This window comes from Gorilla gorilla, chromosome 4 (genome assembly GCF_029281585.2).
Source record: "Gorilla gorilla gorilla isolate KB3781 chromosome 4, NHGRI_mGorGor1-v2.1_pri, whole genome shotgun sequence".
Lineage (NCBI taxonomy): Eukaryota > Metazoa > Chordata > Mammalia > Primates > Hominidae > Gorilla > Gorilla gorilla.
The window spans coordinates 81,107,497-81,118,417 of record NC_073228.2 but is presented as its reverse complement, the minus strand read 5'-3'; the positions used below and the strand labels follow the sequence as shown (position 1 = coordinate 81,118,417).

General features: G+C 47.9%; 2 non-coding genes across 2 annotated transcripts; one reads left to right on the top strand and one right to left on the bottom strand.

The window, feature by feature from the left end:
* The first annotated feature begins 7,393 nt into the window (after nt 1-7,393).
* Nucleotides 7,394-7,610, top strand: LOC129534006 (small nucleolar RNA U3). The gene has a single exon (XR_008680418.2). It is a non-coding gene; the product is annotated as a small nucleolar RNA U3 (small nucleolar RNA).
* A 1,701-nt stretch (nt 7,611-9,311) lies between these two features.
* LOC129534007 (small nucleolar RNA U3) lies at nt 9,312-9,528 on the bottom strand. The gene has a single exon (XR_008680419.2). It is a non-coding gene; the product is annotated as a small nucleolar RNA U3 (small nucleolar RNA).
* Between the last annotated feature and the right edge of the window lie 1,393 nt (nt 9,529-10,921).

Here is a 10,921-nt window from a genome sequence, read left to right as displayed (position 1 = left end):
CAAAAAATTAGTGGGGCGTGGTCGTGGGCGCCTGTAGTCCCAGCTATTCGGGAGGCTGAGGCAGGAGAATGGCGTGAACCCGGGAGGCGGAGCTTGCAGTGACCCAAGATCGCGCCACTGCACTCCAGCCTGAGCGACAGAGCGAAACTCCGTCTCAAAAAAAAAAAAAAAGAACAAAAAACACAACTTCTTTTTAATTTGCAAATTAAATCTGAACATGCACAAAAGTGGAAGGTATGAGCCCTCACTACCGCCACTCAGCCTCGACCCCCACCTGTTTTTATACTTCTTGCCTCTACCCACCTTTGAGTGCTTTAAAAAATAAAATGAAATAGATGGAATAACATACAATAGAAAATATCAGAAAAGGAAGAATGTTACTTTGTGAAAAATTGTGTCTACTGAGTTGGAATATGAAACATGTTTGCAAAACTGTCCTCACACTTTGCTAAAACTCGTTTTTGAACAGAGCACTCATCCTACACAGCCTCTGTGGGGAAGCATCCAACACCATTTAATAACATTGTTTTGTTTTTATCCTATTCACTTTCATTGTTATTGCCTATGAAAGTGACACAAATTTTCCATTTAAGAGTAGCAATAGATAAAGTCCCCCTTTGAGTACATGTATTGACCAGGTGTGGTGGCTCATGCCTGTAATCCCAGGAATTTTGGGAGGCTGAGGCAGGAGGATGGCTTGAGCCCAAAAGTTTAAGACCAGCCTCCGCAACACAGCAAGACCTCGTCTCTGCAAAAAATACATCAATTAGCTGGGAGTGGTGGCACAAGCCTGTAGTCCCAGCTACTTGGGAGGCTGAGGTGGGAGGATTGCTTGAGCCCAGGAGGGGGAGGTTGCAATGAGCCGAGATTGCGGCACTGCACTCCAGCCTGGGGACAGAGCAAGCCCCTATCTCAACAAACAAACAAACAAACAAACAAACGCGCCCCCCCCCATCTATTTATAGAACAATTTTAAGTTTTATTAGGTAGTTATAGTTGAGAGAGGGTGTGGTGAAAACACGAGAGTGGCCTCAGCCCAGTCCCACCAGAGTCTGCGGAGCGGCTGTCTGTCCCTGCTCCTGGCCGGTCTGCGGCAATCCCGTCATTTCTGCCTCGGTCTCTGCGTCTATGAGTACCGGTGCGTGAGTGGGTCAGTCTCTCTCCTGCGTTCTGTGTCTGTGTGGCCCGGACGCTGAGGGGTGTGGAGTGGCCCTGCCACAGGCCGTCCTTAGCACAGTCCCCGGGGGACCCCTCATTCACTTCCGGGACTGGAGGGCGACCTGTAGTTCCAGAAGCCGCCGCAAGAGGGCAGAGGCGGCCATAGGATGGGGCGCTGCCCGTTGGGGCTGCCTTGAGATGCGGCTAAGAAACCCGGCAGCCCTGGGAGGAACCACACTCCCAGCGCCCCACATGTGGGTTCGAACCTGGGCTCCTCCATTCCTAGGTTAAGGCTCTTAATCCTGCCACCAGTAAAATGGGTTACTGTAAGCATTAAATAATGTGAATATAAGGTACCTAGTTTGTGAACCTGTTTTTCCCGTTTGCCTGGGGAACTGTGGACCTCCCACAGGGGCTGGGACCTTTTAATAAGTCATACAATTTAAGGAATTTTTATTTCCCTAGTGCCCGGTACTGAAAGCAGTGAGCAAGGGAATGACATGATTAGAAAATGAAATAGAAGGAAAAGGAGGAGGGGGAGTGGAAGAGGAGGGGGAAGAGGAAAAAGAATATGATAAAATGCACTTAAAAAAAAAATCCAGGCCGGGCGCGGTGGCTCACGCCTGTAATCCTAGCACTTTGGGAGGCCGAGGCGGGCGGATCACGAGGTCAGGAGATCGAGACCATCCTGGCTAACACAGTGAAACCCCGTCTCTACTAAAAAATACAAAAAATTAGCCGGGTGTGGTGGCGGGCGCCTGTAGTCCCAGCTACGCGGGAGGCTGAGGCAGGAGAATGGCGTGAACCCGGGAGGCGGAGCTTGCAGTGAGCCGAGATCGCGCCACTGCACTCCAGCCTGGGCGACAGAGCGAGACTCCGTCTCAAAAAAAAAAAAAAAAAAAAAAAAAAAAAAAAAAAAAATCCAGGGGCCAGACATGGTGGCTCACACCTGTAATTCCAGCACTTCGGGATGCTGAAGTGGAAGGGATTACTTGAAGCCAGGAGATCAAGACCAGCCTGGGCAACACAATGAAATCCTGTCTCTACAATAAATAAATAAGTAAATAAATAAATAAGTCAGGTATGGTGGCGAGCACCTCTGGTCTCAGCTACTTGGGAGGCTGAGGTGGGAGGTTGACTTGAGCCCAGGAGTTTGAGGCTGCAGTGAGCAGTGATCATGCCACTGCACTCCAGCCTGGATGACAGAGCAAGACTCTTATCTCTGAAAAGATAAACAAACAAACAAACAAAAAATCTATTATCCTACCCCTCATCAATAACCACATTGGGTTTTTGGGTTTTCATACATGAATTTGTGGTCTTTTTCTCACAACAAACTCATACATCCAAATATAAATGTATGAATATTTGCTCACAAACTCAAAGGTGCAAGAAATGTCACACTACTTCATTAAATTAAAAAAAATTTTAAGTACTTGTTTTATAAACATGCTCAACAGAAAAAATCCAAGCCACTTAGAAAGTATACAGGAAAAAAGCAATAAATCTCCCCCATCTGTGGGGTTTTATATTTCATGAATATCATCATAGAATTCTCTCCACACAGCCTCAATCTATCTATATAAGATGAATGAATGGATGGACAGGCAAGTTTTTTGTTTTTTTGAGACAGGGTCTGGCTTTGTTATCCAGGCTGAGGGGGCAGTGGTATGATCTTGGCTCACTGCAACCTCCACCTCCTGGGCTCAAGCCATTTTCCCACCTCAGCCTCCCAAGTAGCTGGGACTACAGATGCGTGCCACCATGCCTGGCTAATTGTTTTGTATTTTTTGTAGAGACGGGGTTTCACCCTGTTGCCCAAGCTGGTCTTGAACTACTGAGCACAAGAGATCCTCCTAACTTGGCCTCCCAAAGTGCTGGGATTATAGGCGTGAACCACCACGTCCAGCTGACAGGTAAGATTTTTTAAGACCGGGATCATAACCCATGCTATTCTGTTTGTGTGTGAACAGCCAGTGACTTGTCATTATGTACGTATGCCTATGTGTTTTAAGTGTTTTAAAAAATTAATTAGTAGAGGGCAGGCACAGTGGCTCATGCCTGTAATCCCAGCACTTTGGGAGGCCGAGGTGGACAGATCACCTGAAATCAGGAGTTCAAGACTAACCTGGCCAACACGGTGAAACCCCATCTCTACTAAAAATACAAAAATTAGCCAGGCATGGTGATGCATGTCTGTAATCCCAGCTACTTGGGAGGCTGAGGCAGGAGAATCTCTTGATTCAGTGAGACAAGATCGCACCACTGCACTCCAGCTGGGACACAGAGCAAGACTCCGTCTTAAAAAAAAAAAAAAAAAAAAGAATTAATTAGTAGACTTTTCTGGGAGGAGCGGTTATAGGTTTACAGAAGAATTGAGCACAAAGAACAGAATCCCCGTACATCCTCTCTCTCAGACCCCTACACTCATTTCCCCGTTAGTAACATTTTGCATTATAGCGTGATACTTCTGTTACAACTGATGTACCAATATGCATATGGAATTATTAAATAAGGTCCATAGCTCACATTACAGCTCATTCCTGGTTTGGACAAATGTGTAATGCTGTATCCACCATTGTCATGTCATACAGAGTAGTTTTGTGGCCCTGAAAGTCCCCTGTGCTCTGCCTGTCCATCCCTCCCTCCCCCAACCACTGAGCCTTTTACTGTCTCCATAGTTTTGCTTTTCCAGAAGGTCATGTGTATGGAATCATACAGTATATGGCCTTTTCACATTGGCTTCTTTTTCTTAGTAATATGCGTTTAAGGTTCTTGAATGTTTTTTCATGGCTTGATAGCTCATTTGTTTTTAGCACTGAATAATATCTAATTCTCTGGATGTACCACAGTTTATTTATCCATTCACCTATGTAGGACTTTTTTTTTTTTTTTTGAGATGGAGTCTCACTCTGTCTCCCAGGCTGCAGTGCAGTAGGGTGACCTCAGCTCACTGCAACCTCTGCCTCCCAGGTTCAAGCGATTCTCCTACCTCAGCCTCCTGAGTAGCTGTGATTACAGGCGTGTGCCACCACACCCAGCTAATTTTTGTTGTTGTTGTTGTTTTCTTTTTTTTTTGAGATGGAGTTTCGCTCTGTCGCCCAGGCTTGAGTGCAGTGGCGCGATCTCGGCTCACTGCAAGCTCTGCCTCCCGGGTTCACACCATTCTCCTGCCTCAGCCTCCTGAGTAGCTGGGACTACAGGCACCCGCCACCACGCACGGCTAATTTTTTGTATTTTTTTTTTTTTTTTAGTAGAGATGGCGTTTCACCATGTTAGCCAGGATGATCTCGATCTCCTGACCTCGTGATCTGCCCGCCTCAGCCTCCCAAAGTGCTGGGATTACAGGCGGGAGCCACTGCGCCCAGCGTAATTTTTGTATTTTTAGTAGAGATGGGGTTTTGCCATGTTGGCCAGGCTGGTCTTGAGCTCCTGATCTCAGGAGATCCACCTGCCTTGGCCTCTCAAAGTGAAGACATATTTTTTATTTTATTTTATTTTATTTTTTTAGAGACAGGGGTCTCCCTCTGTTGCCCAGGCAGCTCCTAAACCCCTGATCTCAAGTGACTGTCTGCCTCAGCTGCCCAAGTAGCAGGGATTACAGTCACAAGCCACCGCCCCCGGCTCTATTTAGGAACATCTTAGTTCCAAGTTTTGGCAACTATGGGTAAAGCTGCTATAAACATATGTGTGCAGGCTTGTGTGGACATACGTTTTCAAATCATTTGGGTAGACACCAAGAGCTGCATTCCAGCCTGGGCAACAAGAGCGAAACTCCGTCTCAAAAAAAAAAAAAAAAAAAAAAAAACAGAAATGTAGGCCGGGCATGGCGGCTTGCACCTATAATCCCAGAACTTTGGGAGGCCAAGGCAGGCAGATCACTTGAGGTCAGGAGTTCAAGACCAGCCTGTCCAACATGGCGAAACCCCGTCTCTACTAAAAATACAAATATTAGCCAGGCGTGGTGGCACATGCCTGTAATCCCAGCTACTCAGGAGGCCGAGGCACGTGACTCACTTGAACTCAGGAGGCAGAGGTTGCAGTGAGCCCAGATCGTGCCACTGCACTCCAGCCTGGGTGATGAAGTGAAACTCTGTCAAAACAGAAATTATTCTCTCGCAGTTATGAAGTCTCAAAGGCGGATCCTTCCTTGACTCCTCCAGCGTCTGGAGGCTACTGGCCATCCTGGTGTTACTCAGACACCAGGGGTTCCATCTAGGGCCTGCTGCTCACCTCACAGAAAGCCAATCACTGAGACAACGATTATTGCCAAGGAAGAAGGCTTTAATCAGGTGCTGCAGCTGAGGGGATGGGAGGGATTCATCCCAGGAATGCAGGGGGTGGTTCAACATAAGAAAATCCGTTAACGTAATGTACCGCATTAGTAGAACAAAGGGAAAAAAACAGTCATTCCAGCTGACACAGAAAAAGCATCTAAGAAATTCTAACATTTCATCATTAAAACATAGAGAAAACTATGAAACGAGGGGATTTGCCTCAACATTATAAGAGGTATTTGTGAAAAACCCACAGTTACCATCATACTTAAGGGCGAAAGACTAAAAGCTTTCCCCCTAAGTTCAGGACCAAGACACAGAGGTTCACTTTTACCACTGCTAGTCTGCTAGTCAATGTGGCTTTTTTTTGTCTTGAGACGGAGTCTTGCTCTGTCACCCAGGCGGGAGTGCAGTGGCGCGATCTTGGCTCACTGCAGCCTCTGCCTCCCGGGTTCAAGCAATTCTCCTGCCTCAGCCTCCCCAGTAGCTGGGATTACAGGCGCGCGTGCCACCACGCCCGGCCAATCTTTGTATTTTTAGTAGAGACGAGGTTTCACCATGTTGACCAGGATGGTCTTGATCTCCTGACCTGGTGATCCACCCGCCTCGGCCTCCCAAAGTGCTAGGATGACAGGCGTGAGCCACCGTGCCCGGTCCAGTTGTGTTTTTACGCACTAGCAAGGAACAATTCAAAAATGTAATTAAGAAAACCGCTGGGCGTGGTGGCTCACGCCTGTAGTCCCACCACTTTGAGAGGCCGAGGCGGGTGGATCCCTTGAGCCCAGGAGTTCAAGACCACCCTGGGCAATGTGGTGAAACCCCCTCCCTACAAAAAAATACAAAAAATTAGCGGAGCGTGATGGCATGTGCCTATAATCCCAGCTACTCAGGAGGCTGACGGGGGAGGATCACCTGAGCCCTGGGGGTCAAGGCTGCAGTGAGCTGTCACATCATGCATCATTGCACTCCAGCCTGAAAAAGGAGTGAAATTCTGCAACATGTCACAACATGAACGAACCTTGAAAACGTCATTCTAAGTGAAATAAGCCAGATACAAAAGGACAATATTGCATGTTTCCACTTACAGAGATACCTACAAGAATCAAATTCATAGAGACGGAAAGTAGAATAGTGGTTAAAAGGGTCTGGGCAGAGGGAGGAAAGGGAAGTTTGTTTTATGGGTAGGGTTTCAGTTTGGGATGTCGAAAAAGTTCTGGAGATAAATAATGGTGATGGTTACATGCCAATGGCTACGCGAATGTACTTAATGCCACCGAATTGTATATGTGAAAAATGGTTAAAATGGTAAATTTTGTATCTATTTTATACCATCCCCCCTAAAAAAAAAATTGTTTTTAAGAGTCAAGATCTCACTCTGTCTCCCAGGCTGGGGTGCAGTGGGGTAATTGATCAAAGCTCACTGCAGCTTTGAACTCAGCCAGCTTCCCTGACTCAAACGATCATCCCGCTTCAGCCTCCCGAGTAGCTGGGACTACAGACGGTGCCATCACGCCCAGCTCATTGTTGATTCCCCCCCTCCCTTGGTAGAGACGGGATTCCGCTATATTGCCTGGGCTGGTGTCGAACTCATAGAACAAAGGATCCTCCCTCCTGGGCCTGGGCGTGGGCTCGCAAAACGCTGGGATTCCCGGATTACAGGCGGGCGCACCACACCAGGAGCAAACACTTCCGGTTTTAAAAATTCAGTTTGTGATTGGCTGTCATTCAGCATTATGCTAATTAAGCATGCCTGCTTTTAAACGTCTTAAAACAATTTTTAAACTTACCTTTCCACCTAAAACGTTAAAATTTGTCAGGTGATAATATTCGAAAAGCTGTTATTGCCAAACTATTTTCCTATTTGTTTCCTAATGGCATCGGAACTAGCGAAAGTATCTCGCCATCAGTGAAAAGTTTGCGGCAGATGTAGAGCTAGCAGAGGCTGCGAGGAGGTTGCTAAGACTATACTTTCAGGGATCATTTCTATAGTTTGTGACTAGAGAAGTTTCTCTGAACGTGTAGAGCACCGAAAACCACGAGGAAGAGACGTAGCGTTTTCTCCTGAGCGTGAAGCCGGCTTCATGGTGTTGCTTCGCGGCAACTGCCGTCAGCCATTGATGATCGTTCTTTCCCCCGCATGCGGGAGTAAGAGGGAGAAAACGCGGTCTGAGTGGTTTTTCTTTTTCGATGGTTCAATGATAGAGAACAACTTCTAAGCTCTCGGGTGTCAGCGGGCTGGTCTTCGCTCGTGGTGGGCATGTCGCGAGAGAAGGTTTTTTCCGCTTTGTATTTCACCGGTGATGGCTCTTGTGTTTCGCGGGGGTGGTTTGTTCATTTTAGTTTCGGCGTAGGGGGGATGCTGTGTGGCACCTCCTGCTGTCTCTTTTTGCATTTTCTCCCATTCTCGCTACCTCTCTTGTCGCCGTTTCGCGCCCGCCACTCCCGCCCTCAGACGGGGTCTCCGGGTCTCTTGTTCTGTCTGGCGCCCAGGCTGGAGTGCAGTGGCGCGATCTCAGCTCCTAATAACATCTGCCTCCCGGGCTCAAGCGAATCTGCTTAAGCCCTCCCGAGTAGCCGGGGGTTAAAAGGCGCACACGCCACTCCAGGCTGTTTTTTTTTTTTTTTTTTTGCAGAAACGGGGTGTCACCATGTTTATATAAAGCCAGGCTGGTCTCGAACTCCTGATTCTCAGGTGATCCGCCCGCCTCGGCCTCCCGAAGTTCTGGGATTACAGGCGTGAGCCACTGCACCCGGCCCTTCTATTTTTTTAAGTAGAGACGGGGTTTCACCATGTTGGCCAGGCTGGTCACCTGAACTCAGGTGATCTGTCCACCTTGGCCTCCCAAAGTGCTGGGATTACAGGAGTGAGCCACCGCGCTCGACTGAGAACTGTAAAAAATAAATCTGTGTTATTTAAGCCACAAAGAAGTCTGTGTATTTTGTTATGGAGCCCAAGAAAAGACAAGCAGCTTCTTCTGAAACGAAAACACTCTTTCGGTATGATCAGAACTCGTGCCTCTTGGTGTCTACCCAAATGAGTTGAAAATGTCCACAAAAGAACATGCACACCTGTTTATAGCAGCTTTATCCATAATTGCCAAAACTTGGAACTAAGATGTTCCTAAATAGAGCCGGCGGCTGTGGCTTGTCTGTAATCCCTGCTACTTGGGCAGCTGAGGCAGTCATTTGAGATACTTGGGCAGCTGAGCCAGACAGTCAGTCACTTGAGATCAGCAGTTTGAGACCCGTCTGGGCAACAGAGTGAGACCCCGTCTCTACTTAAAAAAATAGAAGGGCCGGGTGCAGTGGCTCACGCCTGTAATCCCAGAACTTCGGGAGGCCGAGGCGGGCGGATCACCTGAGAATCAGGAGTTCGAGACCAGCCTGGCTTTATATAAACATGGTGACACCCCGTTTCTGCAAAAAAAAAAAAAAAAAAAACAGCCTGGAGTGGCGTGTGCGCCTTTTAACCCCCGGCTACTCGGGAGGGCTTAAGCAGATTCGCTTGAGCCCGGGAGGCAGATGTTATTAGGAGCTGAGATCGCGCCACTGCACTCCAGCCTGGGCGCCAGACAGAACAAGAGACCCGGAGACCCCGTCTGAGGGCGGGAGTGGCGGGCGCGAAACGGCGACAAGAGAGGTAGCGAGAATGGGAGAAAATGCAAAAAGAGACAGCAGGAGGTGCCACACAGCATCCCCCCTACGCCGAAACTAAAATGAACAAACCACCCCCGCGAAACACAAGAGCCATCACCGGTGAAATACAAAGCGGAAAAAACCTTCTCTCGCGACATGCCCACCACGAGCGAAGACCAGCCCGCTGACACCCGAGAGCTTAGAAGTTGTTCTCTATCATTGAACCATCGAAAAAGAAAAACCACTCAGACCGCGTTTTCTCCCTCTTACTCCCGCATGCGGGGGAAAGAACGATCATCAATGGCTGACGGCAGTTGCCGCGAAGCAACACCATGAAGCCGGCTTCACGCTCAGGAGAAAACGCTACGTCTCTTCCTCGTGGTTTTCGGTGCTCTACACGTTCAGAGAAACTTCTCTAGTCACAAACTATAGAAATGATCCCTGAAAGTATAGTCTTAGCAACCTCCTCGCAGCCTCTGCTAGCTCTACATCTGCCGCAAACTTTTCACTGATGGCGAGATACTTTCGCTAGTTCCGATGCCATTAGGAAACAAATAGGAAAATAGTTTGGCAATAACAGCTTTTCGAATATTATCACCTGACAAATTTTAACGTTTTAGGTGGAAAGGTAAGTTTAAAAATTGTTTTAAGACGTTTAAAAGCAGGCATGCTTAATTAGCATAATGCTGAATGACAGCCAATCACAAACTGAATTTTTAAAACCGGAAGTGTTTGCTCCTGGTGTGGTGCGCCCGCCTGTAATCCGGGAATCCCAGCGTTTTGCGAGCCCACGCCCAGGCCCAGGAGGGAGGATCCTTTGTTCTATGAGTTCGACACCAGCCCAGGCAATATAGCGGAATCCCGTCTCTACCAAGGGAGGGGGGGAATCAACAATGAGCTGGGCGTGATGGCACCGTCTGTAGTCCCAGCTACTCGGGAGGCTGAAGCGGGATGATCGTTTGAGTCAGGGAAGCTGGCTGAGTTCAAAGCTGCAGTGAGCTTTGATCAATTACCCCACTGCACCCCAGCCTGGGAGACAGAGTGAGATCTTGACTCTTAAAAACAATTTTTTTTTTAGGGGGGATGGTATAAAATAGATACAAAATTTACCATTTTAACCATTTTTCACATATACAATTCGGTGGCATTAAGTACATTCGCGTAGCCATTGGCATGTAACCATCACCATTATTTATCTCCAGAACTTTTTCGACATCCCAAACTGAAACCCTACCCATAAAACAAACTTCCCTTTCCTCCCTCTGCCCAGACCCTTTTAACCACTATTCTACTTTCCGTCTCTATGAATTTGATTCTTGTAGGTATCTCTGTAAGTGGAAACATGCAATATTGTCCTTTTGTATCTGGCTTATTTCACTTAGAATGACGTTTTCAAGGTTCGTTCATGTTGTGACATGTTGCAGAATTTCACTCCTTTTTCAGGCTGGAGTGCAATGATGCATGATGTGACAGCTCACTGCAGCCTTGACCCCCAGGGCTCAGGTGATCCTCCCCCGTCAGCCTCCTGAGTAGCTGGGATTATAGGCACATGCCATCACGCTCCGCTAATTTTTTGTATTTTTTTGTAGGGAGGGGGTTTCACCACATTGCCCAGGGTGGTCTTGAACTCCTGGGCTCAAGGGATCCACCCGCCTCGGCCTCTCAAAGTGGTGGGACTACAGGCGTGAGCCACCACGCCCAGCGGTTTTCTTAATTACATTTTTGAATTGTTCCTTGCTAGTGCGTAAAAACACAACTGGACCGGGCACGGTGGCTCACGCCTGTCATCCTAGCACTTTGGGAGGCCGAGGCGGGTGGATCACCAGGTCAGGAGATCAAGACCATCCTGG